Below are 15,108 nucleotides of genomic sequence, written 5' to 3' on the forward strand. Positions count from 1 at the left end.
TTAAATCCCTATGGCACCAAACATGATTAGTGGGTTGCAGACATTGAGGATATGCCCTGTGCAGACAAAACCTCAGAGCAGATTAGATCAGAGAAGGGTAAACCCTGTTCTTAACAGATTGGTTGTAAACATTGTGTGGACTTTTCCAGCAGCAACAACAACAATAACAACAACAAAAGGTCAATCTACTGCCGTTGGGGTTTCTTCTTGAAGAAGCTTACTTAGCTTTTGGAACCAGCTAGAGCCATTTGAATCTGGTTATAGAGTTGAAAGGTCACCATAATCCTGAAATAGGTGATAATGTGTTTGCCCATCCCAATCAAGATACACAGTTTCTTCTAGTCAATGACTTGGTTCCCCCCACTCATCTTAAAATTTAATCTCATGAAAAATTTCGAGCATATACCAAAGTAGAGAGAATAATATTATGAACTCCCACATCCCCATCCCCATAATTTCAACAATTATCACCTGAGGGCCAGTTTCATTTATACCTCCACCACTTCTCTTTCCCCATTGGATTATATGGCAGCTCACTGGATTTGATTGTTGGGTTTTTAATTATTTATATAACTATTTAGTGGCTTGAGCAAAATGTTAATTTAAAAATCTACTCATAACCTCACTTAGTTTACTGAGGCTGGTCATTCATCCATTTATTCATTCAGCAGGTATTTAGCTTTTACTAGGTATCAGACCTTCCTCAGGGTAAGAGGATCAATTTTCCTCAACTCACATGTATGAGGGCTTCAAATTTGGACTTTTGATATCTTCAAATGGATGACCTGTCAGAAATACACTGAAAGAATGAAAAAATGACCCTTATCCAAGTTTAACTGTTAAATGTAAACATTTAGAATCTACCACAATTTTTGAAACCTGTTTTTGACATTTCTTCACCTTTTAATCTACTGGGAATATAAAAACAAAACAAAACAAAAAAACCCTGTGAAGTACCTTCCTGTTTTTATCATAAATTCTTATCCAGTGGTTTGCCTCCCTTTTAAGAATGTAAGCTCTGTGAGAGCAGGAATAGTGTCTCACTAACCATTTCTGGCATCTAGCAAGGTGTCTGGCACTTGTTATATGTTCAATAAAGCTGTTGAATCAATAAACAAAAGAATGAATGCCAGATACTGGGAATACGAAGATGAAAAACACACAGGCCTTGCCCTAAAGTCGCTCAGTCTCATGGGGAGGAAACCTTATCAAGAAAGAGGTACCGTGGTTGGTGTTGGTGACGTGTGAGCAGGGTGTTGTAGGTGCTGGAGGAGAGGACTAACTTCTCTTAGTGAGAAGCTTGATGGGTAAAGGCACATTTGAGCTGTGACATGAGGTGCCATCAGTCAGAGAAGTAGGGAAAGGCATCCCTCCATTCTACCAAATATTACTAATAATGGAAACTGTCTTACAAGTATCTGATGTTCTTTGTCTAACGTTTGTGTTGATTTCTTTCATGCTCATAAATGTACTGAAAGTTTTCAAGTCAGTCCAAGCAGAGTTTCTCAATGAGGGTTTCTGGGACAGCTCTTCACTGTGCTCTTTGGTATCCCCGTTCTTGGCTCACAAAAGGCTTGTGGCATCTTCCAGTTGCTATGACATTCAGACGCCCTAGGGAGACATTGAGAACTACTGTGTCTTAGCACACAACCTTAAAGAGGTTATTTGGCATTTTCCACTCTCACCTAAAAAAGCATTTTTCCTTCATACAAAATTATAGGTTTCAGTCATGCTTGGTGGCTCCTTATGTAAGTCGTCTCTGTAATAACAAACTAAAGCAAGAAACTAAACAAAGTAGACAAGTAAAAGGAAGTATTGTTTGTACTGTCAGAAGGATTTTGAATATATTTGCTCTAGTACTAAATTTATTTTTTTTAGGTCTACATAGAGAAGCAAATTAAATTAGGTAATGGTCAAATATTGAGGTTTAAAGCAAAATACTACTAAGGCATCATGCAAATTAAAAGCAGCAGCGGTGAAAGATGTACTAGTTTTCTGTTGCTGCTGTAACAAATTATTGCAAACTTAGTGGCTTAAAACAATACAGATTTATTATATTATAGTTCAGTAGAGATCTCACTGGGCTAAAAGCAAAGTATCAACAGGGCTGCATTCTTTTCTGGAGGCTCTAGGTGGGAATTCATTTCCTTGCCTTTTACAGCTTCTAAAGGCCCCCTTCCTCCATCCCCAAAGCCAGCAGCATTGCATTTCTGTGTGTCTTTCTACCACAGACACTTCTTCTGACTCTGAACTCAGCCAGGAAAGGTTCTCTGATTTTTAAGAACCCCTGGGATAAGACTGGGCGCACCTGGATAAACTAGGCTGATCTCCCCATCACAAGGCCCTTAATTTAATCATATCTCACAAGTCTCTTTATTCAGGTAAAGTTATATATTAATATTTACAGGTTCCAAGGATTAGGACATGGATATATTTCAAGGCTATTATTTTGCCTACTTTAAAGTAAAAGAGATTAATTCTTTAGAAAGGTAGAAATGCTTCAGTGGTAGAGAGACGGCTAGCTAACATTCTATCAGATTAAGGAGGTTTAGGATTCTGAAGTGGATGAAGCTAATTTTTGTCTTGACTCTGCAGTTCTCATTTCTTAGGTCCAGGTACTGAAGGCTTTTGGTTTTCTTGGAGTACTTGGCATTGGATCGAGTGGACAGGTTGAAGTCCAATGGCCCCATTTTGGCCAGACTTTCTGGTACTCTAGGTGTGCTGCTTTTGGCATTTTTCCAACTCTGGAGTATTTGCCCACACAGTTCACAGGTTCTAAGGTCTTTGAATAGGACCAAAGAAATGTGAGTTTTTTATTTTATGCTGTTATGTCTGCCTGTCATGTTATGTGTTATTTATTAGGCTTTAAAATGTAGAAATTGGAGGAAAAAATAACATAATATTTCAGAACTTCACTGTAGTGGTATTTATTATAGCTAATTTCCAGGTATGGTTTAATTTCCTCCATCCATTAGGTAGCTCATCCCCACAAAGTAAGAAACCACTTTGAAAACCTTCTTTGGAGTAGAATGTGGCTGGAAATTTTTGGTGGAGATTTTAAATTTTTCAGCTATTTTTGTAGCAAGTCCCATTTCGATCCACTTCTAGACACTACAGCATTGCAGATTTGTAGTCCAAACCTAGGGCTAGCAGGAGGGCAACAAACTACCCTGATTTGCTCAAGGTTGAGGGGTTTCCTGGGACACAGGACTTCCAGTACTGAAACTGGGAGAATCCCTGGCAAATCAGGATAGTTGATCACTCCAGGTATCTAACAAAATGACTCCAGTGGAAAGCAGCTATCATGCTGATAAATCGTTAAAATACAAATTTTGATCAAACTAAACAATACAGATAAGCCCCAAGGTTTATGTTGACAATGGTGGTAAATCCATCTGTATCCATATATACATGTTTGTCCAAGCCAGCTTTAAAAAGCCAAAAAACAAACCAAACCAAAACAACAACAACAACAACAACAACAGCACCCCTAAGATTCAGAACTGAGAAGAACCAGCTATATTTACAAAATCTCAAGATACAGCCTGCCCTTTCAGTTCTCCACTGTTCCCAGCAGGCGCCTGCATGCTGCCTCTGATGATGGAAGCTTTAATAACTTTGTTACTGAGGTGACCACAGGACCTGGCTGAATCCTTTTCAGCATGTCAGCATGTATGGAAGTTATAAAACCCAAGTTTGCCAATGCAGCACAGAACTTTCTTAGTTCCAATCTTGCCTTTTGTATAACAAAATTGAACTTTCCCCCTCTAAGAGATAGCGTAGACTGTTCAGGAAGAGATAAGTTTTAGGAAGACTATCTTGAATGCCCAAGGGGAGGGGATTGGAGTGCACAGTGCCTTGGAGACCTGTTTGGCTCTAAGAACTTGGTGCTTCCTGACCTCCCAGTGGTACAGCATGAGCTACTTACCCCCATGTCAAGTTGCTGCATCTGGGTAAAGAGGCTTGTTCACCCTTTCCTGCTGCTACTGTGGTACCCTGCCCCTTGTCATCCACAGCAAAGCCACACTCAGGAACTAGGAATACTGAAGGTCTCAGGGCCTCATCCCTTACATTTCTGTGGCTTTTTTTTTTTTTTTTTTTTTTTTTTTTTGAGATTTTTATTCTCTAAATCATTGGGACTAAGCAAAGGGAGCTATAATTGTACTTGAAAGAGCAATAAATTAGCTTCCCCAGAATTAGCATTTGACTTTAGGGAGCTGGCAGGCTTCTTTTTCTTTTTCTTCTTCTTCTTCTTCTTCCTTCTTTCTCCCTCCTCCCTCCTCCCTGCTCCCTCCTCCCTCCTCCCTGCTCCCTCCTCCCTCCTCCTCCTCCTCCTCCTTCTTCTTCATATATTTAATCGTTTCCTATCTTCCAAACTTCGCTAGTTGATAAATTCAAAGAATTTTCTTTCAAGTCTATTTTTTCCCCCAAAAAAGATTTAGCACTATCAGTTATTGAGGTAGGCTCTAGCTTTCTGATGAGGATAGGTCCCAGACAGAATTGTGAATTCTTTTGATTTTCTCCTCATTCTCTTTTTGGGTTCCTTCCTTCTAGGATTTTCAATCCTAGTTGCATTTTGCTAAGACTAACTTCATTTCAGCTTCAAATCTCTGCTGGTTTTTGTGAATCAACAAGTTGCAGAAGAAATGAAAACAGATCAAATCCTTATGCTATAATTTAAACTCAGATTCTTCTATTCTTTTCCAAAGAGAAATTATAGAGTAAATGTAAATAAGAGATCAAAATGACTACTTTTTGAAGTTTTCCTTTTGGGGTGATTGAAATGTCCTGGAACCAGACAGAGGTGATAGTTGCATGACATTGTGAACGTACTAAATTCCATTAAATTGTACACTTTAAAATGGTTAATGCTTAATTTTATATGTGGATTTTACCTCAATTAAAAAACAAAATGATGTTTGAACTTCAATAGCAAAAGAAAAAAGACTGCCTCTCCCTACCTTCAATTTCTGGAACAAGTCTACATCCCTTTAAATACATTCATGTTAAATTTCTAGACCAAATTGTTATTCTATTCTGTTCCATTACTGGGAGAAGATATCTGGATTAAAAGTGTCTGCAAGACAGAACTAATGAGGAAACTCTCAAAAGGGTGAAAGAGGAACATCTCTGAGAGTTAAGACATTAGTCGTTCATTCTTAAGACGTGTAGTTTCTGTTACTAGATTATAAACTGGCCTATAGTCTGCAAAGTTGATCACAATAAAAATCTGTTTTTTAAGTTAAAAAATTTGAAACATTGGACTTTCTTCCACCTATCAGGGGATAGAAATCATATCAGCTAGGTTGGAAAGTTTTTTAATAGCCTATAGTAACAGACTGCAATTGGTAATGATAAAAGAGAAAGATTCCAGATGTGATAACTTTAATGAAACGTGAGCAAGGTAACAAATGTCATATATAGAAATGTTATTATTAAAATATCTCCCTAAGATATCCCAAAAGGCCATTACCTGGCAGGGACTTGTTTCAAGGGATGACTGCGTGGGGGTTCACAAACAATCCCTTGTTTAATTATGAAACTTAGGGCTTTAAATTTCTTCTAGATTTAGAGGCAACCATTTTAACCTTTCCACAGAAATGTAACTAGGCAACCAGTATAGCACTTAACCAGTGCATAGCATCCAAACTTCATAGCTATTACATCATTTTAAAAAAATAGTATTTAAATCTCTTTTAGCTTTGGCATATGCTGCCATGTAACCTTTAATTTCTTAGAAAATATCATGCAAATCCTCAGCTGTAAAATGGTATGGTTCCTAGAAGCCCAGCATCCTCTGATTTTAATAAGGAAGTGTGCTTATAAGAACAGTAATAGTCTTGAAAGTTATCCACATGCACTGTGTTTTATAATTGGGAATTAAGAAGGTAGGTTTCATTTTTGGAGTATGAATTTGTAAGAGTTTAAAACCATATTCTCAGCAGGTGGTAATGCACATTCCTTGTAATGCAATTCATGGGACATATACATTTGGGGTGATAGAAATATCTTGGAACCAGATAGAGGTGATAGTTGCACAGAGATGAAAACTAGATTCTATTTCAGTGAAGTTGATTTTACTTTGCTGGTTAGATGGTAACTGGAACTATCTAGATTGATCAACAAGCAAGAATTTATTGAAAGCTTTTTATGTGCTAGATACTATACTAGATATATGCTATGCTCATTTTCTATGATAACCATGCTTGTAATTTTTTTAACTAGTTTTTTTTTATTATGAAAGGAATATATGTTATGTAAAGAACTTAAAAAGTAGTAGAGACAGGCATAAATGAAAAATAAAAGTTTCTTTCCCACCAAATTCTAGCTTCACTCGCTGGAGGTAACCACTGTTGATAGTTTCTTGGTATCTTCCAGAAATTTTCCATCTCCCAGTTAGTTAATCTGTATTGAAAAGGTGAGTGTGGTAAGTGCCATTGAACCATCTGTTCATAAGCGTCTTTTCCGAGCTAAGTTTTGAATTTTGGGACACTATTTGATGCTTCTTTTTGAAATGTGCCTTTTAAAACTGAGGGAGTGGAAATGTCAGAACAAAAGTGATGCTTATAGAGAGGGCTGGTGGTAGCGAGAACTACAACTGAAGAATGTTAATGTGTAATTTTAGCCTCCTAACATTTATATAGCGAACTTGAGCAATAAACCTTAATGCAGTTCTGTGATGATTTTCAAAGTCATCTGGAGTACGTTATCTCCTTTTATCCTTCTGATGACCCTGTGATGCAGGCATTGTATACAAAGGAGGAAGCTATGTCTCCCAGAGGTTAAGTAACTGGCCCATGGTCATACAGCTGACCAGTGACAGGATCAGGACTAAAATCGAGTCTTTTCTGGAGTTTTAGTCTTCAGCCAGACCAAATGGGTAACTGAAGAAGGGGCAGGCACAGGCACACCTCTGTGGCTGCTCCAGCCAATGGCTGTGAAGTGACGGGGATGGGAGCGGTGGGGAGATCACGCAGGTGTTCTGATTGTGCCCTTTGGGCAAGTTATTGAAGGCTGTACGTTCAAACTCCTCACGGTTTCCTCAGTAGCTATTCTATTCTTATTTTGTTTGCTTGGTTGGTTAATCTTGGCCACAGGGCTGGAAACTTGACCCAAGCTGAGGAAGCCATAGTATTTCATCCCCAGACCACAGGGGTTGGTTCAGAGGGTGGGCTTGCAACCAGCAGGAGCCAGTGGGTTCTTCCTCTGGAATTTTCCAACTCAAGTTGAGGAAGGAGAGGTCCCATTCCCTTCTGGTTTCAAGGCAGTAAGAATCACGTGAGGCCATGCTTCAGTCTGCTGAGAGAATGAAGTCCAATGGACAGAAGAGAAGGAAATAGAGAGAGGGGGCGGGAGAGAGGGAAGGAGGCAGGGAGAGAGGGAGAGAGCCTTTCTCTCTCTCCTCCTTTAGGAGAGCGCCTAATAACAGTTGGAGTCCACAAATCCAGTTGTTATGAGCCAATACATTTCCATTTTTTTGCCTAAGCTACTATCAAGTTGCTACTGTCAATAAAAAAGAGTCTTGGTTGATACTCCAGGCCTTAGTTTCCACATCTGTAAAATAGGGGTTGTAATATTTGCCCTGACTATGTCTGAACTGCTGTAAGCATCAGTTGAGATAATGAATAAGAAAGCATTTTGTATTATAAATTATAAAATAGGGCACAAATGTAACATGGTATTATTCATATGTCACATTGAGTTAGAAAAAGTTGAAAGAATGAAATTACCACTCCCCTGGAAAATAAGAAGTGAGAGCTAAGAGCCATCTGATGTTATGCAGAATTAAATGAAAGCTGCCAGAGTTCCCGAGATTTCCTTTCAAATACTCTAAAGTTTTGATAGATATCCGTGATGAATACAAGGATAGCTCTTACCTTGCTATTAATAGCTCAGGATAATTCAATGGATTTCTCTTTTCTAAACTCTACCCTATTCTATAACAAATACATGCACATACAGTAACACAAACCAAACAAAAAAAAATTAAGTATCATATTAACATTTTAGCATTTTAGTGTTTTCACTTAATAAAGCTTTACAGATTCATGCTAAATAACATTTTGGCTTCATCAGAGAAAAATCACTGAAGAAAATGAACCTTAAAGTAGCTGTTCTAGTTATACTTCATTTGGGAATGATACAGTTGAGGTGATTCTAGGGGTAGGAGGTTAGTTGTTTGCGGCTTAGATAGGATCAAAATCCATCTTTTCCTTAATGGACATATATCCTTGATATTAGCTCTAAGTAATCAAAATATGCTTGAGATTATAATTTATTCATGACACAAGAAGCATGACTTTACTTTTATAGCATTTTTCACTATATATGATAATACCTCTCAATGAGGGAAAACAGATGGTGTCTCTCTGAAATCTTTGATTTGCCATTTATGCAGTTTTTATTGTAGCAAACATCTTTCTTTATATTTGATAATTAGAAACCCCAAAAGTGGCTTAAAGCTTCAATATAGGTAGAATACCATATGCAAAATGGCTGAAGGCACCATGGAAATATGATTTACAAGCATGAAGAAGCATGATATATCAACCTGAAAATGATTTGCATTTCTCACATTTTAAAGTCTGTGAAATGTATCTACCACCTTCAGTGTTCTCATAAGTGCGTGTGAATATGCCTTCGTCTTACACAAGTGCTAGTGCATATTGGTGTGAGGTTGAATCCATGCTGTTTGACCACTTCCCCCAACACCTCAACTAGCCGTTGTTTATCTTTGCCTGGGCTTGGCGTCAACTCCATGAATGTCAGTGTTTCATATAAACAAGGACGTGGAATAAGTTCGTATTCTGATTAAGGTATTCTCTTAGTTCTCAGAAAATGTCAGCTGTATTGGAAACAATTGGCATCCTCAAACTGGTTAATTTCATGAGTGCATAATAAAAAGAACGCTTCCACAGATATGGGCAGAGTATACGGAAACTGCCAAAGACAGTGTAGTTCTCCAGGGATCCTTTACCATCCTTGGACCTGAGGGATGAGGCAGTGAGGAGAGGACCTCCTGAATTGAGCTGTGGCCTCCAGGAAAGGGTATAGCTAGATTATGACAGCCCTGCAGATGGCCAGGCCAGGAAACAGATACCCTGAGTGGATGTCCCTCTCTCTCTAATTTCTTGCTCATGCTCCCCATTGCTCAAACCCAACTGGAAGGCAAACAGCCAGGAAGCCTGCTACTGAGTCCATATAGTTAAATCTCTGGGGGCCTAGAGCCATGTAGAACAGGATGGCAAATGGATTTGGAGGGGGAAATGGAAGCTATCCAGCACCGTTAACCTTCATTATGAAAGTATTTCATTAAAGAAATGCAGTATTTCCTCCACCCTCCAAAATATAGCTATCTTACAAAAAAATTGTTTAACCAACTTTCAAATTTTCATTAATTTTACTTAGTCAAGGTCATAGCCCATGTTCAAATGGACCCAAATACAATGGTAGCATTTGGACAGAGTTCAGTTGTTTGTGTGGTGAAAGATGATCTGGACGAGGTCCACAGAGCGAGGAACCCATCCTCATGCTTGCCCTTTTTAGAGATGGGGTGGCAACCTTGACTTGGAGTTCAAGTTTGCTGCAAAGAGTAGCCGGACGCAGAGCAACTTCAGATAGCCCACGTTCTTGGGCCTCCCATGATCAAAGTAGTGACTGTTATCCCAAAGAAGTGCAATGCCTGGCTAGTGGATTGAGTGGCCAATTTTTGGTTTTGTGCAGCTTGCTTTTAATATCAGGTGAATCATTTTCATTCCTTTGACCAGGGACCAGGATTACTTGCCTTGATCTAATCTAGATTAACCACTCAGATCCACTGAAAATGAATAAAGCAACTGAATCGGATAAATCCCCATAATTGGAGAAGTAATTTGTGGAAGCACAAAATGATAAGCAAAAGAAAGTAAATGTGCAATACTACCCTAAAGTTTAAGCCTCTCCTGTGGACAAGAAAATTCCCTGACTTGGGAAATGCTGGGAAGGGTTGGGTCTGTAATAGGAGCAGTGAGAGGCAGCATGGTGCAGAGAAAAAAGCATGGACTTTGGGGTTATGACTAAGAGATCTCAGCATAATACTGACTGTAAGCACCTTGGCATATTACTGAACTTTTTCAACCTCAAGTTTTCTCATGTATAAAATGATAATAATTTGACTTGCTACAAAATTAATTGAAATTGTATATGCAAAATGAAGGCAGTGTTTTCCTAACAGTAGTCATGCAAATACTTTTTTTTAGGATATATACACTTTTTAAAAACGGCTATATTGAAGTATGATTGACACACAAAAAACTGCACATATTTATTGTATGTGATTTGATGAGTTTGGATATATTCACTTTTAGAAACACTATTTCTTGACAGCTTTATTGAGGTATAATTGGCATACAGTAAATGATACCAAGTATATGATTTGATGAATTTTGACTGAATACACCATGAAAACCCTCACCACAATCAGTATCCATCCAGATGTTTCCTCATGCCCCATGTTAATCTTTCCCTCTCATCCCCATCCCAGCATAATTACACTGAGATACATCCATGTTGTATCTGTCAACAATTAATTCTTTTTGTTGTGGAGTAGTATTATATTGGTGTACCACAATATGTTCATTTGCTCACCTATTGGTGGACATTACTCAAATATATCTTAATTCCTTTTCCCTTCTTCTTTCCTCATGAACAGTATAAGAAAGAATTCTTACAATTCTGTGTTACCACAGCTGACATATCCATTAACAACCTCCAGGAGTAGTACAGTTTATGAGAATTGGGTATAAATGTAGATATAAAAGTAATTGTATTTATTAATCTATGATTTAGCTTGAGTTCACAGCTGCTGTTTGGGTCCTTCTGTTTCCTAGGCTTTTGTTTCTTACCACAAATAAGCAACCTGGAGGAAACCACCCAACATTTGTTGTCCATCACCAGATGAGTGGATAAACAAAATTGTGGTATATCCACATGATGGATTATTCAGCCATAAAAAGGAACAAAGTACTGTTACATGCTACAACATGGATGAACTCTGAAAACATACTGAGTGAAAGAAACCAGATACAACAGGCCACATATTATGTGTTTCCATTTACTGAAATGTCTAGAATAGGCAAATCCATAGAAACAGAAAGTAGATCAGTGGTTTCAGGGGCTAAGGGGAGGGAGGAAGGGGAAAGGAAAGGTGACTGCTAGTGGATAAAGTTCTTCTTTTTGAGGTGATGAAAATGTTTTGAAATTTGATAGTGAGGATGGATGCATAACTGAATATACTAAAAATCACTGAATTGTATACCTTGAAAGAGTGAACTTTATGCTATTTCGTTATATCTCAATGAAGTTGTTATTTTGTAAAATCAATCTGAAAAATTGTGCTTGGGGAAAAAAACATTCAAGAGTAGCAATTACTTTAATTTCTCTTTTTTTGTTTGCTACAGGGAAAATTTAAAGCTCTTTACCTCGTTGATTATGCTGGACCTGTATTTCCAGGTCTTGAGCACAAAGTGGAATTTTCCAGCATTAGGAAGTAAAAATATGATAGCTGCAAATAAATTGCAAGTTATATTTGCAGATATGAGGTAGTTCAATATTATATTGTTTTGGTTTATTTGAGATGATAAAGTCTCTGTATTTACTTTGACTTTTTTGTATTTTCCTTTCCTTTTAAAAATAGCATGCATTCAGATTGTCTAATCACTCTTTCCTCTAGCCTTACTTGGTTAACTAGATACAGGATATCCTGTCAGTAAAGCATCTTAGCTAAATCCGATTATCTGACAAACTCCTAACAGCAGTAGATAGAAGAGTGAGTAAAATAGAAGTTGAAATACTCAAAATAATCCTTGGAAAGGAAAATAATCCTTGGTTGCAGGCAGCTGTGGGGGATGGGAATAAGGACAGACTTCCTCCCTTTCTAATTGTCTTCCTTCACCTGGTGAAACACCGCCTTATTTAGAATGCTTTCAGCTGCTCTACTGCTGTGGATCAAGACCAACAATGTAATATCTGGAAATAGAACTCCACCTGGTCTGCTCCCAGTAAATCTGTGTTTCCTGGGTTCACATGCTTTGTAGTTGAGAAAAGGCATTTTTTCCCCTACTCTCAAAAATCTTACTAGCCAAGGTTTGAGTTTTGGTGTCATTTATTTTAAATCTTAAGGTGAATGAAAGGTATCACTACCCATGGTAAAAGTAAAACCAATATAACTCTACTCAGAAATGTTACCTTTGCTTTTTGCTGTAACATGGCAAGTTTTCCCAAGGTGACTTGAAAACTTTTATGTTGGAGTGTGTGTTTAGCTTGTTTTCTGTTATATTCTCTCTGGCTTCTGGTGTACTACAAGAAATTGCCTAATTTTCCATTTTACCCTGGCACTGGAAGAACACGGCTCCCAGGGATGTTCATTCCTTTGAGTATTACTCTAGATACATTCATTCACTTATGTATTAAGTATCTACAACATAAAGTATACCTGGAAAACGGCAAGTGGCTTCTCCAATAAGAGGATGAGCTTTGTAGGGGAAGAAAAATGAGTTTTCTTCAACATTCATAGGTTCTGAGTCAGAATGGACCCCTGTAACAAAAGACAAATTAACAAGAGAAAAGCAAACAGAAGTTTATTAATGTATATTTCATATATACATGGGGGACACCCAGGGAACAAGTAGTTTTCAGAGAAATGGCTTCGAATTCCAGCTTATGGAGCACCTCAACAAAGAACAGTAAATCTTTAGAGAAGTGAGAGGTCAATGAAAAGGACTTTGAGTCTCTAGAGGCAGCAACTTGGGGGAAGGCAAATAAATGGTAGATAAAGGCCAGTTAGTAAAAGGTGCTGATATAGATTCATCTGGCACCATCTCCAGACCATTAAGTGGCTAAAGTTGTGATCAGTGGTTAACTTTTCTGCTACCTGGTAGAGGTGGAGGAAGGTGGGAGGTAGGATACCTTTTGTCTTTGTAAATCCATGTCCTGCTTTTAGGCTAATGGAGGGAGGGCAGAGAGCTTTCCTGCATCTGCCTCTTCTTAATAGCCTTCAGCTCAACAGTCCTTTATATTCTGGTCTCCCACAGTTTCGCAGGCATGAACCAACATACACCTAAATTCTTGGTGTGTATATGTGTATAACATACCACACATCAAAAGAGTACATACATGTACACACATACATATTAAAAGACTATTAATAAATGCACATACATTCTCCGTCTTTTAAGTATCACCTTTCAAAATTCCTGTATCCCTCTCTCTAATTCCATCCTCTTTTTTCCTCCTTTCCAAAAGCTATTATTTGGACTTTTTATTTATCATTCCCCTGCTTTTACTTACATTGTTCAGTTTTGCCTGTTTTTGAACTTTAAATAAATAGAATCATGTTTTTTTTTCTGGCTTAGATTTTTACCCAACATTATGTTTTGAGATTCATCTGGGTGGTTGTACATAGCTGTAGTTCACTCATTTTCACTGTTATCTAGCGTTAATTAGTGTATCATTATCATTCTTCTACTGTATGCAATATTATACCCACTTTATTCATTCTACCCATTTTGGGCATTTGGGTTGTCTCCAGCTTTTCACTCTGATGCACAATGCCACTCTGTGCATTCTGTGTATGTCCCCTAGTCCACATCCAGGAGTTTTTCTAGGACATTCTCTTTGGAGTTCAGTTGCTAGGGCATAAAACATGCAAATGTTCAGCTTTACTAGGTTGACCATTAGTGGTTGCACCAATTTACTCTTCATTAGCAGCGTAAAGAGTTCCTGTTGCTCCCCTTGTCAACAGTAAAGTGTTGACAAGTGAAGTGTTGAACTGAACTGTCATCCAGCTCTCTGAATTTTAATTTTTATTGGTTTTATTGCAAATATATTCTTAAATTCTTTTTTTAAATAACAAAAAGTTGGGTTTTCATTAACTATCTTGGTGAAAGAGACAAGGACATAAATTGGTTTTTGTTTATTACATTTGATAAAGTTAAATGCATCATTGAGGTAGGCTCTGCCCCTAGGTACATGTTTTCAAGCAATATCAAGCCTAAAATTCTTTTTTCTTTAAATATTTTCATTCTTAGATATTTTTACAAAAGTAACACGTTCTTGTTTTTACAAATAAAAAGCTATATAAAGATGTTCATTTCTGGCTTCCTCCCCTGCCTCTCCCCTTCCCCAGGTAACCAGTGTTAGTGCTTTGGGGAGCATCATTGTATATTTTTCTTCATGGTCATAAATATGTAATAAAAGTATGTTAAATTGCAACTTATGAGATTGTCATTTTATTAGGTCAATAGCAGTTGAATATCAGCAATTTCATGTAGTTCAGTCACGTACATTCATATCATGTAGTTTGGGGATTTTTCAAGTATGAGTTACTGTGTAACTATGTTTTACATGATAAATGTCACAGGTGTTCACCTAGCCCATAGGTGTGGATCTAATTCATTCATGTTAATGATTGCATAGTGTTGACTCCATTGACCCATGTGGAGAGACGTTACCTTGGTCTCCCTTGGCTGTGGTGTTTCTTTTAACTAACCTGTCCTTATACACCAGTGCTTCACTCTAATCCCAGCAGGGGTTTTGTTGAATCAAAGGGCACATGTTTCTTAAATTTTAAACTGTATTGCTAGATTTCTTTCCAAAAAGGTTGTAGCAATTCAGACTCCCATTAGCAAGTAGGAGACTGCTTATTTTTATAGTCTAGTCACCACTGAGAATTACCACTTTATCAGATGAAGAACGGTATTCTATTTTAATTTGCATTCCCTTGAATTCTGACAAAATTGAGCATATTTTCATGTTTTCATTAATCTTTCACGTTTTATCTTCTGTAAATTGTCATTTTGTATCTTTTGCCCATGTCTCTACAAGGTTGACTCCTCCTTCATTTTATACAGAAGCTTAGTTTATTAGTAATAATTTGTCTGCTTTACTTGACATAGTTATAATATTTATTTCCCAGTCTATAATTTTTCTTTGATTTTGTTTATAGTAGCTTTTGCCATGCTTTTTTTCTTTTTTTTCCAGTGTTTAGCCACATGTCTTTTACTTTATGGCTCCTTGGCTTCTTGTCTTGGTTAGGACCATTTCCTCTATCCAGATGATATGAATATCTTC

General features: G+C 37.6%; 1 protein-coding gene across 2 annotated transcripts in view; it reads left to right on the plus strand.

Moving 5' to 3' along the window:
- GNG2 (G protein subunit gamma 2) overlaps positions 1-15,108 on the plus strand; it is a 101,845-nt gene that overhangs the window by 17,067 nt on the left and 69,670 nt on the right. The gene's annotated exons all lie outside the window — the stretch shown is intronic.

Source organism: Eulemur rufifrons, chromosome 2 (genome assembly GCF_041146395.1).
Source record: "Eulemur rufifrons isolate Redbay chromosome 2, OSU_ERuf_1, whole genome shotgun sequence".
Taxonomy (NCBI): Eukaryota; Metazoa; Chordata; class Mammalia; order Primates; family Lemuridae; genus Eulemur; species Eulemur rufifrons.